This window comes from Leiobunum rupestre, chromosome 6, assembly GCF_980474605.1.
Source record: "Leiobunum rupestre chromosome 6, qqLeiRupe1.1.hap1, whole genome shotgun sequence".
In the NCBI taxonomy this organism is placed as follows: Eukaryota; Metazoa; Arthropoda; class Arachnida; order Opiliones; family Sclerosomatidae; genus Leiobunum; species Leiobunum rupestre.
Window position 1 is genome coordinate 61,626,259 of NC_143389.1, and position 15,644 is coordinate 61,641,902.

Genomic DNA, 15,644 nt, shown 5'->3' on the forward strand with positions numbered 1-15,644 from the left:
ATACAGTGAATATACTGCGTCAGGGGTTCATCCGCACCTTGAGTTCGGGTATCCAACTCAATTTGAATACGCCTGGCATAATCGGTGGCTAGATATTCGTGGCGAAATTCCTGACGAAAAACGTTCAAGGAGGGAAACACTCCTTGGAACGACCACCAAAGTGCAGCGGGTCCCCGCATGCAAGACGGTAGTACCTGCAAGAGGATATCCCCTTCACTGTACCCCGTAACCGCCTGATACCGGTCGAGAGCCTCCAGGAATTCCAATGGAGACATCTCTCGTCGGCCGGACCCATGTCAATCGGCGCTTCTACATTTAACTTAACCCCCTGGGTTTGGGCAGCGCGTGCTCCCTCATCCCGGCTAGTCGCAGAACCGTCCAAGGCCTCGCGCCATGAATTTTACCGTGCTTGGTGTTGTTCCCGATTGTAGATTTAACGCCGAGTCGAATGAGATTAACCACAGGGCCATAGCGGATCGCTAGGACTAATAGTTTCGGAGTTATGGACAAAAGTACACTGAAAGACGTGGTTTTTTCGAAATTTCACTAAATATTGAATGGTTATATCAATTAAGATTTTGAGCAAGACCGACCATTTTTTGGAATCGCACGTAATTTTAAGCATAGAATCGAATGAGAACAACCGCAAGTCCGTAGGATGAATCGTTTCCGAGTTATAACAAAACATGTTCGGAACCAAATTGGGGCTTTTTTAAAAATTTCTAAAATTGGGATTTAAACCTCCAACGTTGTCTATATATTGCTTTCCGGACCACGACCATGTACCCGTCTTACGAAGCACTAAGTGCTGAATCGAATGAGCTATAACGGAATTTAATCCTCCAACAGTGTCTGAAAATGTGTTTTCTTATTTTTTCAACTCGGCGTTAAAACTACCATCGGGAAGAACACCAAACACCGTCCAATTCATTGAACGCAAATTTCGGGAGGCAACGAAATCATCTTAACCACCCCCCAAACTATGTTGTTCCGGTCCACCCCGCATCGCTGGGGACTCATCGGAACCTCAAAGTAGACACCAAAATGGAATTGCTAGGCCACATTGCAAGTTGGGACGAATTTTGCCGCTGGAGAGCACTTTTTGGGCCTCTTAAACCTGTACTACAACTGTAGCCAGGGCTTTGGTTAAGGGGGCCTCATCATTTAAAAAACGCACAAGCCAATGCATGTACATTCAATCATACGTTTCGTGGATGGCTATTACCCCCTTTGAACCCTTAGCTACACCTCTCGTTCTAACCATTATCTCTGTCTTAACTTTTCTGCAACCCTTCATCTTTTAAATCGCTTATAATTTCACCGTTCCAGGGTATACATCATCCGCGGAGGAACTGCAGCTCCCGTTCAAACACTTCCCCCCACAGTTGGGCTCCCTCGAGTTCACTGGATTCGCTTTGTCCTAAAAAATAAACTTCGTTGTTAATGACGGTTTTTTCAACAAATTAAAAACATTTATTTTTTATTCTAGGTGATTGGTACGTTTTCGGCCACGTGCTTTGAAAAATGACGAAATGACACGAGACGAATCTAAATAAAATCTTTCGTGAAGCCAAAGACGGGTTCATTTTACATTGCGAGTCTCTTTCGAATGGTTCATCTTTTCAGGTGTGGAAAAGAAGCGGTTTAAATGATTTAATTTGTAGTTAAAGTTAGTTCAGGGAAATTTTTTCGGGTTCTAAGAACATTATCGATCCCAAAATGAAAGGGGATTTAATTTAAAAGGAGCATTCTTGGGACAGGTGTGCTATATTAATTTCAAAATTTAAATCGGGCTCCGTTGAAATAATTTTCAAACGGGTAGCGTAGTGAGAATTATTGCTTATTCAGACGAGCCAAGGTTTTTCCGAAACAGTGTGGTCCTGTGTGAACCAAATTGGATCGTGTAAAGAGAGAAATAATTTCCCATCGTTTTGGCCAAGCGAACGCATTTTTGTAATTTTTTTAAGGTTGTTTTTGTGACCGAGGCTTCGCTACAAGAATTTGAACGTAATTTCCGTTTGCATCCTTTTGATTAAGCCTAAATGATAATATTTAATACCTTTTTGTGGTCAATTGATATATTTTTTAATAGGTTGGGTGCTTTTTTAAAATTACGGCAAATGTTCGCTCGTTGGAAAAGTGAGTAATTTACGTGAGCTAACATTTTAGCAAACCTTGTTGGGCGATGGAATTCGCAAACCTAGTTGTTCCAACTGAAAGGATAAAATATTGCCCACGCGAACGCTTTGGTTGGCCAAGTTTTCAAAAACAGCCTTTCCAAATATTTAAATCTTATAATTTTTCGTACAAGTCCTTTTTTAACAAAATGCCAACCGATCCTATTTATGCAAAATAACTTTATTAGTGCAAATTGCCATATTTTCTATCGGTATTTCTTTAAAATATTTTCATCGTTGCTTTACCCGCGAAATCTCGTAAACCTTTCGTGCAAGATGGATTGTACGTGACAGTCTGTCCATGGACACGTCGGAGCGTATTAAGTATTTTCTCATTTGCAGTGATGTTCACTACATTGAAGAAGACGCAACCGAGCATTTCTACACCATGCGAAAATATCCAGATGCGTTGAATAAGAAAATTACACTTTTGGAAAAATTCATGGAGTTTATGAATGATCATCTTTTGAAAGCCGGAGAGAACGTTCAGCCAAAGGACGGGGGAGAGTTCAGTCGGTTGCCGTATTTACGTGTGTGGTGCCATACCAGAATGGCCACTGTCATGCATTTGACTAATGGCACTTTGCAAGTAAGACTAATTGAGTGGTTTTAGTCAAGTTTAAAATAACTAAAAATTAGTTTCCAATACCTTCAGTTGAACTTCGTAAGTGATCACACGAAGATTATCCTGTTTGATGGAAGCCGTTACGTATATTAACGAGGATTATGAATTGAAGACGTATAAACTGGGAGCCATATGCCAATCTGGTTGCGACGAACAGCTGGCTTCTCGTTTAAAATACGCGAAGACGATAGCGGAAAACGTTTGAGCTAGAAAAGTAAAACCACCGACAAAACAGTGTCTCATTAACGTATTTTAATTTTGTTTTAATTGTCTCTTTTAACAATCAAGATTACTTTCTATTAAGGTATCTTAATATTTATTAGTATTTTATGAAAATTTTATTGCACCATTAAAATGGTTTTTATTCAATTTAATAGCTTTTAAAAAAAATAAACTGAGTTATTATGTATGTTGAAATCCATTTGCGCTCTCAGAGCGCCGTTCATTTTCATCTTATACTCGGAGCATGTATTTTTGACACATTCGCAAAACTGCTCATGAAGCTAGAATGATACTATATCCTAGAAGTCTCATCGTTGTAGAGTTTAAAGGTAATGTAAACTCAGTATTTCTAGTTGGTATTAAGGCCAGTACGGACACGAAATCACATTTTGATTGGCATATAATAATAGCTTAGCATTTTAAACATTTAACATCTTTACGCGATCATCCGCACAGGGAGTAGCCAGTTTTTCTTTCTGGTAAAAATATTCGAGTATTGAAAGTTAATACATTAAATGCTTCGTTTATTGACAGAACACATGGTTTTGAGGTTTCGTAGTAAAATTTTTAGGACCATAGAGTAACCCACTCACATAGAGGGAGTCTCTCAGCGAAACCTTTTATTTGTGAGAAAACAAGTAAGGCGTCGGATCGTACGCAATCCTTAGATGCCCTGCACATTGATTAAAGCCATAGAAGTAAGAGAGAAGACTAGAAAAGGCCAACGGAAATGAGGTGAGAAAGGAACACTGAAAGGGCCCGCAGCGATGCCAGTTGATGCGCATGGGTAAGAGCTTGAGTTAAATGAGAGCCACTAGGATGAAACGGAAGACCAGTAAGGCAGCGTACTAAACGGCCGCGGTGAGCCTCGAAGCGGGGAGACGAAAAAATGAAATGATCCAGGATTTCAGGTCTCCGAATAGTGCATGACGGTAAAGGCGAAAGTGTTGGAAATAAGGCGATGGCGTCGGTCAAAGACCAGTTTATTTTGGGCTATGACCAGTATATTAAATGGAATCTGGGGGGTTCACTGGTCATTATGACCAGTTTATTTTTAATTAAAAGTATAATTCTATACCGAAAAGAGAAAATGATAAAAGCGTTGCGCTCTCAGCTTCTCACAGCCAATGAAATTGCGGATTTTGACTTATTTCTACTCCTAAATCGAACGTATTTCGTGGCATCTGGCAGTAATGCAATTTGACTTTCTTCCGCTACAATCAGTCAGATTCGCCGAGCTAAATGCGAAACCTCTATAGATCAATCATTAAGAATATGTTTAAGAAACATAAGCATAGAAGACATTGGTGCCTATCCTGCAATTTCTTTTTGGCTTTTAGAAACAACAAGAACGTCAGAAAAGAGTAAAACTGTTTTAATTCGAAGGACTAGAAGATGATGTAAAACTGTAAATACGGATAAGTTTTTATTCGAAGAACATTGCTTATGTGGTCGAAGGTGGTGCCTTGGGTATTAGCTCTATTAATAAATATTTTTAAAGTTCGTTAAGAAATGTGTTAAATATCAAACCTCTTTGGTTTGTGATTAATAAATATCATTATAGTTCCTAATCGCTATTAAAAATTCACTTTCAAAAGTAAATCAAAAGAGGGAGGGATATAAGTGGGGTAGAAAAGAGTGGTCATGACCAGTAAATTATTTTTTAAGTAGAGGGTATTGTGGTCATATTGACCATTACTTTTAAAAAGCTTATTTCCAACACTGGAAGGCGCACGATCGAAGCGATAAAGCACGGCAGGAGTAGTGAAGCGATCTAACAAGGCTAAGAAGAAGGGATGCTCTAGTGATCGCCGCAATCGGAGGCGCCAAATGGCTGGGTATCGCAGCGTAAGTTGAACCGAATACAGAAAACGTTGGGTAGATTGCGCAGAGAAATGAAGTGTCCAGGAGGTCATCAATACACCAGAAAGAGTCCTCGCGGCATTGTAAAGTGTCAGCAGGTGAGAAAATATAAGGCGATACCAGGGAAGCAGTGGTGCCTTTAAAAGCTCTATTGGCAAACTCGTTACCGGAAATCCCTACGTGCGCGGGAACCCACAGAAGAGAGAATCGAGCAGTAAGACAATCTCGGAGCCGAGAAGCAAGTGGGAGTAATAAGGGATGGTCGTCGCGTCATAAATGCGATGATCCAGGAGCCAGAGGGCAGCCTGGACAATTGCCGCAAGTTCGACGCGGCAGATGGACAACTCAGAGGAAGTGCGGAAAGAGTAGGTGACATCTAGGCTAGGAATATGAAAAGCCAGCCCGGAGTACATTATCCATACTGCGGCGGGCATGACGGAAACCCATTTGAAAAGACAAGCGTGTACCCAGCGATTCGAGCCACAAATCAAGGCGACGCTGAATGAGGCGGTCCAGGTGCAGTATTCCTGTTACGGGACAAACCATAACAAAACTCATCCATCGTGAAAGGGCGCGAAAGGGTGGACGGTGCAAAGGCAGGGGCCATTGGACGATGCCTAGTACCCGCCACTGCCGCAGAAGAGAAATGTGAGGCCAAAACGTCAGCGGCCGCTGCAGCCGAGGACACGGGGCCAGAGACTGAATTCAAAGGGGGAATCGGAGAAGTGGGTGGAGTAGCGTCAAACTAGCGAACCTTCCGCCACAGGGAAGGAAGGGGAGCCGCATCAGATAGATGAGAACAGAAAGTACGCCAAGAAGAGGTATGGGACTGTCGGACAAGACACTTAGCACGCACCGTGAGCCGGCGAGCAGTTTGAAGATCGTCAGGGCGTTTAGTCCGATGCGCCCTGCGTCGAGCTGGAGCAGCGGCCCTAAGAGCAATGGCAATACGATTAGACCACCGTGGAGGAGTTGTCGGAGAGTGAAATCCAGGAAGTCCAACCAGTAAACAATTGGCCAGCAAGGGAGTGAAAGCGATTCCAGTTGGCTCGAGCGTAATCCCAACGAGGAGGGTCATCATTTACAGTAGCACCACCTTCGGAACAGCTAATAAGCAAAGGGAGATGGTCACTACCGGAATCCGCCACAGGGGTCGTCATTGGGACCTATATTCCTAAGTGTCTTCTGTCTGTCTTGCATCTGTTTCTCTATAGACGTCTGAGCCGTTCAACCTAGGACCGCCAAATTTCTCACAGCTATTCTTATGGCGCAAAGGCAGCGAGTCGCGCTATTTTCATCGATTTCCAATCTGGGTTAAGTTAATTAATTAAATAATGTATTTTTGCCCCTGGAAAGGTGCCGTGAATCCTACAACCTACATACACCTATACAACCAATATTTTTCTGCCTCAGTCAATTTCGCGGCTGCGTCATCGCTTCGTCACTTGGAGAATGGAGACTGGGAGGGGGGGGGGGAGGATAATGTAACGTAACATTTCAGAGTCCCCTCCCCATTGTAACATTTAGTGTACCTAAGACGAAAGAGTAAGCTTTAAATTCTTCATTTTCCTTTAAAGGCAGTATTTTGTCCTTGGAAAGGTGCCGTGAATCCTGCAACCTACATACACCTATACAACCAATATTTTTCTGCCTCAGTCAATTTCGCGGCTGTGTCATCGTCACGTGGAGAATGGAGACTGGGAGGGGGAGGTAGATAATGTAACGTAACATTTCAGAGACCCCTCCCCATTGTAACATTTAGTGTACCAAAGACCAAAGAGTAAGCTTTAAATTCTTCATATTCCTTTAAAGGCAGTATGTACTTCCATATTTCTGGTAAAACAACGGTAAGCTAGCGGTGATTGGCGCCAAATTTCTCACAGCTATTCTTATGGCGCAAAGGCAGCGAGTCGCACTATTTTCATCGATTTCCAATTAAGTTAATTAATTAAATAATGTATTTTTGGCCCTGGAAAGGTGCCGTGAATCCTGAAACCTACATACACCTATACAACCAATATTTTTCTGCCTCAGTCAATTTCGCGGCTGCGTCATCGTCACAGTCTTCACGGGATTTTAGTTCTAGCTGGGGCGCGACCAAAACAGTCTTCACGGGATTTTAGTTCTAGCTGGGGCGCGACCAAAACAGTCTTCACGGGATTTTAGTTCTAGCTGGGGCGCGACCAAAACAGTCTTCATGGGATTAAAGTTCAAACTGGGGCCCGACCGAAACAGTCTTCACGGGATTTAAGTTCAAACTGGGGCCCGGCCGAAACAGTCTTCACGGGATTTTAGTTCTAGCTGGGGCGCGACCAAAACAGTCTTCACGGGATTTAAGTTCTAGCTGGGGCCCGACCGAAACAGTCTTCACGGGATTTAAGTTCAAACTGGGGCCCGGCCGAAACAGTCTTCACGGGATTTTAGTTCTAGCTGGGGCGCGACCAAAACAGTCTTCACGGGATTTAAGTTCAAACTGGGGCCCGGCCGAAACAGTCTTCACGGGATTTTAGTTCTAGCTGGGGCGCGACCGAAACAGTCTTCACGGGATTTAAGTTCAAACTGGGGCCCGGCCGAAACAGTCTTCACGGGATTTTAGTTCTAGCTGGGGCCCGACCGAAACAGTCTTCACGGGATTTTTCTTCTAGCTGGGACCCGGCCGAAACAGTCTTCACGGGATTTTAGTTCTAGCTGGGGCGCGACCAAAACAGTCTTCACGGGATTTAAGTTCAAACTGGGGCCCGGCCGAAACAGTCTTCACGGGATTTTAGTTCTAGCTGGGGCGCGACCGAAACAGTCTTCACGGGATTTAAGTTCAAACTGGGGCCCGGCCGAAACAGTCTTCACGGGATTTTAGTTCTAGCCGGGGCCCGACCGAAACAGTCTTCACGGGATTTAAGTTCTAGCTGGGGCCCGGCCGAAACAGTCTTCACGGGATTTTAGTTCTAGCTGGGGCCCGACCGAAACAGTCTTCACGGGATTTTAGTTCTAGCTGGGGCCCGGCCGAAACAGTCTTCACGGGATTTTAGTTTTAGCTGGGGCCCGGCCGAAACAGTCTTCACGGGATTTAAGTTCTAGCTGGGGCCCGGCCGAAACAGTCTTCACGGGATTTTAGTTCTAGCTGGGGCGCGACCAAAACAGTCTTCATGGGATTTTAGTTCTAGCTGGGGCCCGACCGAAACAGTCTTCACGGGATTTTAGTTCTAGCTGGGGCGCGACCAAAACAGTCTTCACGGGATTTAAGTTCAAACTGGGGCCCGGCCGAAACAGTCTTCACGGGATTTTAGTTCTAGCTGGGGCGCGACCGAAACAGTCTTCACGGGATTTAAGTTCAAACTGGGGCCCGGCCGAAACAGTCTTCACGGGATTTTAGTTCTAGCTGGGGCCCGACCGAAACAGTCTTCACGGGATTTTTCTTCTAGCTGGGGCCCGGCCGAAACAGTCTTCACGGGATTTTAGTTCTAGCCGGGGCCCGACCGAAACAGTCTTCACGGGATTTAAGTTCTAGCTGGGGCCCGGCCGAAACAGTCTTCACGGGATTTTAGTTCTAGCTGGGGCCCGACCGAAACAGTCTTCACGGGATTTTAGTTCTAGCTGGGGCTCGACCGAAACAGTCTTCACGGGATTTTAGTTCTAGCTGGGGCGCGACCAAAACAGTCTTCACGGGATTTAAGTTCAAACTGGGGCCCGGCCGAAACAGTCTTCACGGGATTTTAGTTCTAGCTGGGGCCCGACCGAAACAGTCTTCACGGGATTAAAGTTCAAACTGGGGCCCGGCCGAAACAGTCTTCATGGGATTTTAGTTCTAGCGGGGGCCCGACCGAAACAGTCTTCACGGGATTTAAGTTCAAACTGGGGCCCGGCCGAAACAGTCTTCACGGGATTTTAGTTCTAGCTGGGGCGCGACCAAAACAGTCTTCACGGGATTTAAGTTCTAGCTGGGGCCCGACCGAAACAGTCTTCACGGGATTTAAGTTCAAACTGGGGCCCGGCCGAAACAGTCTTCACGGGATTTTAGTTCTAGCTGGGGCGCAACCAAAACAGTCTTCACGGGATTTAAGTTCAAACTGGGGCCCGGCCGAAACAGTCTTCACGGGATTTAAGTTCAAACTGGGGCCCGGCCGAAACAGTCTTCACGGGATTTTAGTTCTAGCTGGGGCGCGACCAAAACAGTCTTCACGGGATTTAAGTTCTAGCTGGGGCCCGACCGAAACAGTCTTCACGGGATTTAAGTTCAAACTGGGGCCCGGCCGAAACAGTCTTCACGGGATTTTAGTTCTAGCTGGGGCGCGACCAAAACAGTCTTCACGGGATTTAAGTTCAAACTGGGGCCCGGCCGAAACAGTCTTCACGGGATTTTAGTTCTAGCTGGGGCGCGACCGAAACAGTCTTCACGGGATTTAAGTTCAAACTGGGGCCCGGCCGAAACAGTCTTCACGGGATTTTAGTTCTAGCTGGGGCGCGCCAAAACAGTCTTCACGGGATTTAAGTTCAAACTGGGGCCCGGCCGAAACAGTCTTCACGGGATTTTAGTTCTAGCTGGGGCGCGACCAAAACAGTCTTCACGGGATTTAAGTTCAAACTGGGGCCCGGCCGAAACAGTTTTCACGGGATTTTAGTTCTAGCTGGGGCGCGACCAAAACAGTCTTCACGGGATTTTAGTTCTATCTGGGGCGCGACCAAAACAGTGTTCACGGGATTTAAGTTCTAGCTGGGGCCCGGCCGAAACAGTCTTCACGGGATTTTAGTTCTAGCTGGGGCCTGGCCGAAACAGTTTTCACGGGATTTTAGTTCTAGCTGGGGCCCGGCCGAAGGACGGGCTACCCAGCTAGTATGGATATAAGAACGATTTGTTTAATAAAGCCGTTCTTAGAAATAATAGAATTGTTTTAAAAAATCTCGCGTAAATTTTAGAATACATTTTAAATTTTTATATTTGAACTATATATATAATTTTTATTTGTTCAGTGTTATTTAGTTCAGATATATCATGGACTAATTAATTAGTCCATGGATATATTAACGACATTAGAAAAACAAGCATACCTTACTTAATTAAATTTAATGTTTTTGTATTGAGATCAACGAATGTGTAATAGCTTGCTGGTTTTGTAAAACTGTTTTATTATATTCTATTATATACCTAAATATACAGGATATTTCAGAAAAGTCTGGCATAAATTTACAAGCGTGTTCTTTGGGTAACAAGGAGTGAAAAAGGTCATAAGAAACGTTTTCCTTAATTGAACCGTATCCGAGTAATTGGCCTCCAAATGTGCAGTTTCTATTATTCCTTGGACCCAATTGTTTGCTTTTACTAAACATTTGGTTGCTTATCTTTTTAGATAAAAAACAAAACTGGTATCAAAAGTGCGTTATTAAATTGAAAGAAGTAAGCTACGTGTAGAAATACGTTTTAACAATAAAAAGGTATTTCTAAGGGACTAAGTCTATTAAAAAAAGGGAATTATTGAATTTCGTTTTTTATTCTTCTAATGTCATAAGTAACTACAAATTTAACAGTGTTAAGTTAAAAGTAACCACCTATGGACTGCATTGTAAAGGATGATAGAATTAGCGCATAAGTATATTAGTCCATTATGAAAAGGGATAATAAAGCTAAGCCCTAAACAAATTTCAAGAAATTTAAAAACTTACTAATAGCTCGTACCGATAGGTCTTCGAGCAAACAAAAAGACGAGAAACTCGGACCAAATAGATCTTTGAGTGAAAAATTAAATTAAATAAAATAGCCAGAAATTCCAACGGTAGACCGGTTTCGTCTTATTTGGGACTCGTCAGTACCGTGCGGGAAATCTGGCTTGCGACTACTATATCGAAAAGAGAAACTAAGCCTAAACATTAAAAATTTCAAAACGAGTTGCATAGCAACGGAAAGCCGAATAGGGGGAGAGTGGTGGAGATTAGTATATACGCAATGTTAAGTTAAAAGGAACCACCTATGGACTGCATTGTAAAGGATGATAAAATTAGCGAATAAGTAGATTAGTCCATTATGAAAAGGGATAACAAAGCTAAACCCTAAAAAAATTTGAATAAATTTAAAATAATAATAATAATAATCAGCTAGGCTAATACCCAAGGCACCACCTTAGGCCTAAGTCATCGAGCGACTTTTAAAGGCTTTTATTTTAGGTGGCCGGGTTACAATGCGTAGGAGGGGGTGGCAAGCCCTGCATGACACGAGATCGAGCCAACAGCTCCCTACACTAACTATTACCGTTAACCTAGACAAGTTTTTATGGAAGGGGAAACCGAAGAACTCGGGGGAAAACCCCTTAAACCTTAAAACTACCCATATGGGAGCGTAAACTATTTATCACTGCTATGGATGATGTAACTATCATGACATCAATTTCGATCCATTTTGAAAATGAGTTCACCGTTATCCACAAATATTGATTTTTTATCGGTTCAATTCGAAAAATGTGTACGTGGAATCGGAGTTTGAGACCGGCAGGTTTTACATTCTTGATATATTTATATTTCACAGTTATAATTCCCGGCCAACAAACTTTTGATCTGGCTAATTCTTTCATAGATCGGACTCCTTGGTGAGTACTGGGAAGTTCCAAAATTTTTTTAAAGTTTATCAGAATGTCTTCATCAATGGTGATTTCGGCTGAATGGTTATGATAAGGTCTTAACTCATTCGGTAATCATCTTGAATTTAGCGCCCATCCGTCTAATGTAAATTTCATGAATTGTGTTAACACTTGATTTTCTCGTGTAGCTTGAGCCATCTTGATAAATTTGATTGGATTGTTGACTGAGAAGCAGTGATGTAGTCGGGCCAGGGCGGGCGAGGGCGTCGCCCCTGTGCTTTTTTCAAAGGCAATGCGTCGCCCCGCCTTGGTTTTTCCATCTTGCCAGGGCGCGCCCTGCTTCTTTTTTTCAACTTGCCAGGCGCGCCTTGCTTCTATTTCGTAAATCATTTTTCTCAAATAAAGGGTGTGTGAATTTATTATAAATTTTGTTACCTTGGTACGGCCAGCTTCGATCACGTTAAAAATCAAAGTTGGCTGTACATTTATAGCGGCCAGTACAGCCAACTTCGATTACGCGTGAAATCGAAGTTGGGCGTACCAAGGTAGCGCCTCGGTTCTTTTCTTTTTAGGACTGCACGTCTGCACCACTGCTGAGAAGTAATATTAATTATGTGGGTAACGGTGTCTCTACATCTGGAGTGTTCAATGGCAAAATAGTTAAAGCTAGGAGCCACAAACACAAGGAGAACGCAGCTAGCCTTTAAACACGCTAACGAAGGATTGTGTACGAATTTCATTGGACGACGAGCGTCACGAGCCTCTACGCTGAACGTTTTACGAGCGGGGGAATGACAATTTCTAAATTTTCCCCTACCGACGGCAGCAGGCGCTAAAGCGTCTAGACAATGAAAAACGTACACAAGAAAATCCACGACTTTTGACGGGTTGCGTTCTCCTTGTGTGGGGTGTTGTGTTTGTTGCTCCTAGGTTAAAGCATCTGCATTTCCATAATCAATTCATTTCTTGAATGCATTCCTGTAATCGTACCCTGATAAAACTAAAGACCATCGCTGCAGTCTTGCAGCGGCTGTGACTGTAATAGGCTTGTCATGTCCAAAAAATACCGCCAATGGTTTATGGTAAGAAACTAAAGTAAATTTATATACCAGTAAATAGTCTCGAAAATGGGTCACTCTAAAAATAATGGATAGAGCTTTTTTCTCAATTTGTGGATATTTACGTTCTGCGCTTGTCAAAGTTCGCGATGATAAGGAAATTGGTCTTTCATGACCATCAACTAGGTGCGAAATCACTGCCCCGACAGCTTGTGAAAACTCGGAACAACTCCTTCTGCGTAGTGTTTGCAAGTTATCTCCTCACTGGTTAAAGAGTTTGCCCCCCCCCCCAATTTCTTCGGTTTCCCCTTTCCATTAAAATTGTTTAGGTTAACGGCAATAATGAGTGTAGAGAGCTGTTTGCTCGCGTGGCATAAAGGGCTCGCCAACACCCTCCTACGCATATTAACCCGGCCACCTCAATTAGAGGCAATTTAAGTCGTTCGATGACTTGAGGCTAGGTAATGCCCTGCTTATTAGCCTGGCTGATTATAACTCTTGACTCGTTAAGCAGGGTCCATTGTCAGTGACCAGATTCCGCATGATTTCAAATCTTGCAATATGACTTCTCAGCTGGTTGATTACAGCTTCTGTGGATGTAGTACTGGTTCCGTCTGCTTCATCTCATTTACTAATGAATAACCCTGCTTACGCAACGCTCAGAAATAAAGAAATAGCCTTTCATTTGATTAAATTCGTATTTCTTTTAGTAGAGCCAGTTCGCGAGAAGCTCACTTAACTGAGTATTTTCTTCCGCTAAGCAGCAACTGTGTTTACTAACGACAAAGCATCTGCTTTACAAATTAAAATCCGGCTTCTAGCAAGTTCTTTGCGGAGGAAGATAATTCATATTTCATAAAGATAAAATATCTTTCGCTCTCCTCGTAACACCTAATGACCGCAAGTGGAATTAATATTATTTTTTGCTCGAATATTATACAGGATGTCCACTAAAAACAACGCAGAGCTTATAATTCAAAATCTGTTTATGGCAGGAATTTGAAATTTTCAGGTCTTAATTTATTTTTATTATAAGTATCAACAAAGCCAATGTTGCGAATAAAAGTACACACAAAGACCAAAATAACCAATAAATCATAGCAATTGTTAATAGCTATAATAAAAAATAAATAAAAATATAAATAGTTCAAAATCCGAGGGTACAGTGGGGAGTCATTATACAATGGATAAGAAATACAATGTTTACAGAAAGCCCGATGACATCGAAAGCAATGACACCCTCAGTCAGTAAATTTTCACTGAGAAATATAACCCGTTTCAGGTTTAGCTCGACCGTTTCCAACTTTAGCCTAGCTGATTATTATTATTATTATTATTATTATTAGCAAATAATTCCCAGATTTAAAAACTTAAAATATTAAAGGTTAAAATTCCCTAATTATTAATATTTTCTTAATTTTTTTAGACAACAGGAGCCAAAATGTTGAAGATATAAAATCGAAGTATCTCAGCTGCCACTTTCTGATAATCTTTTCTGATTGGTACCATAGAGATTTCGCTCTCGATCAATGACCAAAATTCAATCGCGAGTCTCAAAGTGTGGAATCACGAGTTACAGGTGTATCATCCCATCTTGTAGGAACTTACGCGAAAAAAGAATTCCTTCGAGTCCATAATGGTCAATCTGAAGTCTGAACAAACTGAGGATTAACAGCTTTTGCTTGCGCAATAAGGATGATGAACTGCGTCAATATTTCGAGACCAGGCACAACAACATCGGCGATAATCGTCTCGACGAAAAGAAAGACAATCACTTGACATTCGAGAAACAAATTGCTCAGATTAAAATTATCTAAATGTTCCAGAATTCCTTAATAAATCTTTATACTTTAATAAATATTTAAAAAATAAAAAAATAACCAGAATACCAAGGAAAAGTAATTAGGTAAAATAAATAAGTGGGAACTCTACCAATTTCTTTAAAATTATATCGTACGTAACATAATCATTCATATGTGTGGTGATACTCATAACGGTATTTTCTTTTATGAAACCTAGTTTTTGCCTAGCGGTCACGAACTTTGGTTTCCATGGTAATATTATATGATTATTTTCCATTTTCAGTTAACTAATTACGTGATCCGTGTGAAACAAGGTATCATAGTATTTTTTTATGGAAAAATTATTCAGGGCCATACTTATGAGAGATTTTATTACATGGGTACTTGTTTTTACACAAGTAAAGTTATTTAAAAACAATATAAGGCAGGTTCTTGTCTGAAACAGACCTCGCTCTCCTTCTTTCATAGTGAAGGGAGAGTTAGTACGTGTAGGAAAGTACGTATAAGTTTTAATTGATAATTAATCAGAGCTGACGCCTTTCCGTTTTTTCAATTTTGTTAAGAAAAGGGTAGATACGTTTGACACAAATTCAGTGACGTTTCTTTCATAATACAATGCTGCGTGGGGCACGCAAAACAAATCTTTGGTTAGAGATAAAATACTGAACCCAACATTTATAACTCCGTTACTCTAGAGAAATTGTAAAGTCCACTAGCGACTTTTGATAACATAATTCAATTTTCAGGGGTTATACTGCGTAGGAGAATAACGACCATGGTAATTTTACATTGGAATTTCACCTTACCACAGTTAAAAGGTATAAAGAATTAACTAATGAGTCAGTCCTATGTAAAAACACTGTGAGATTCTTTTTTTTCAAATTTGTTATCACTTTAGTTCCCAACTAGCCTATAGATGGCGATAGCGCATGGTTTTTTCCTAATTGCGTTTTCCATTTGACTGCTCTCGAGCGCTCTAGATCGCTCTTTCCAACATATTATGTTCCATTTCCTGCTCTCGGGTGCTCCGAGATCGCCGAAAACCGATCTTCAGATTTCGACAGATCAACGGATCGAGATCGGATCAAATTTTTGGGTGTTCCTTTTAAATTTTTTGGCAAAATGGCAGAACAAAAATTCAAATTACTAGCAGACGAAAAACAACGTAGTGCGGGAATTGTTCATGAAATGTTCCATTTACGGTTTTACTCTAGTCAATCGGGGTGAGATCTATGACGTCAGAGACAGATTCGGAGTTAATCTCGAGCATTAAAATGGAAAACGCTATAAGTAACTCTCCTCTACCACTCCTTATATTTTTTTGGCGGCAAGCA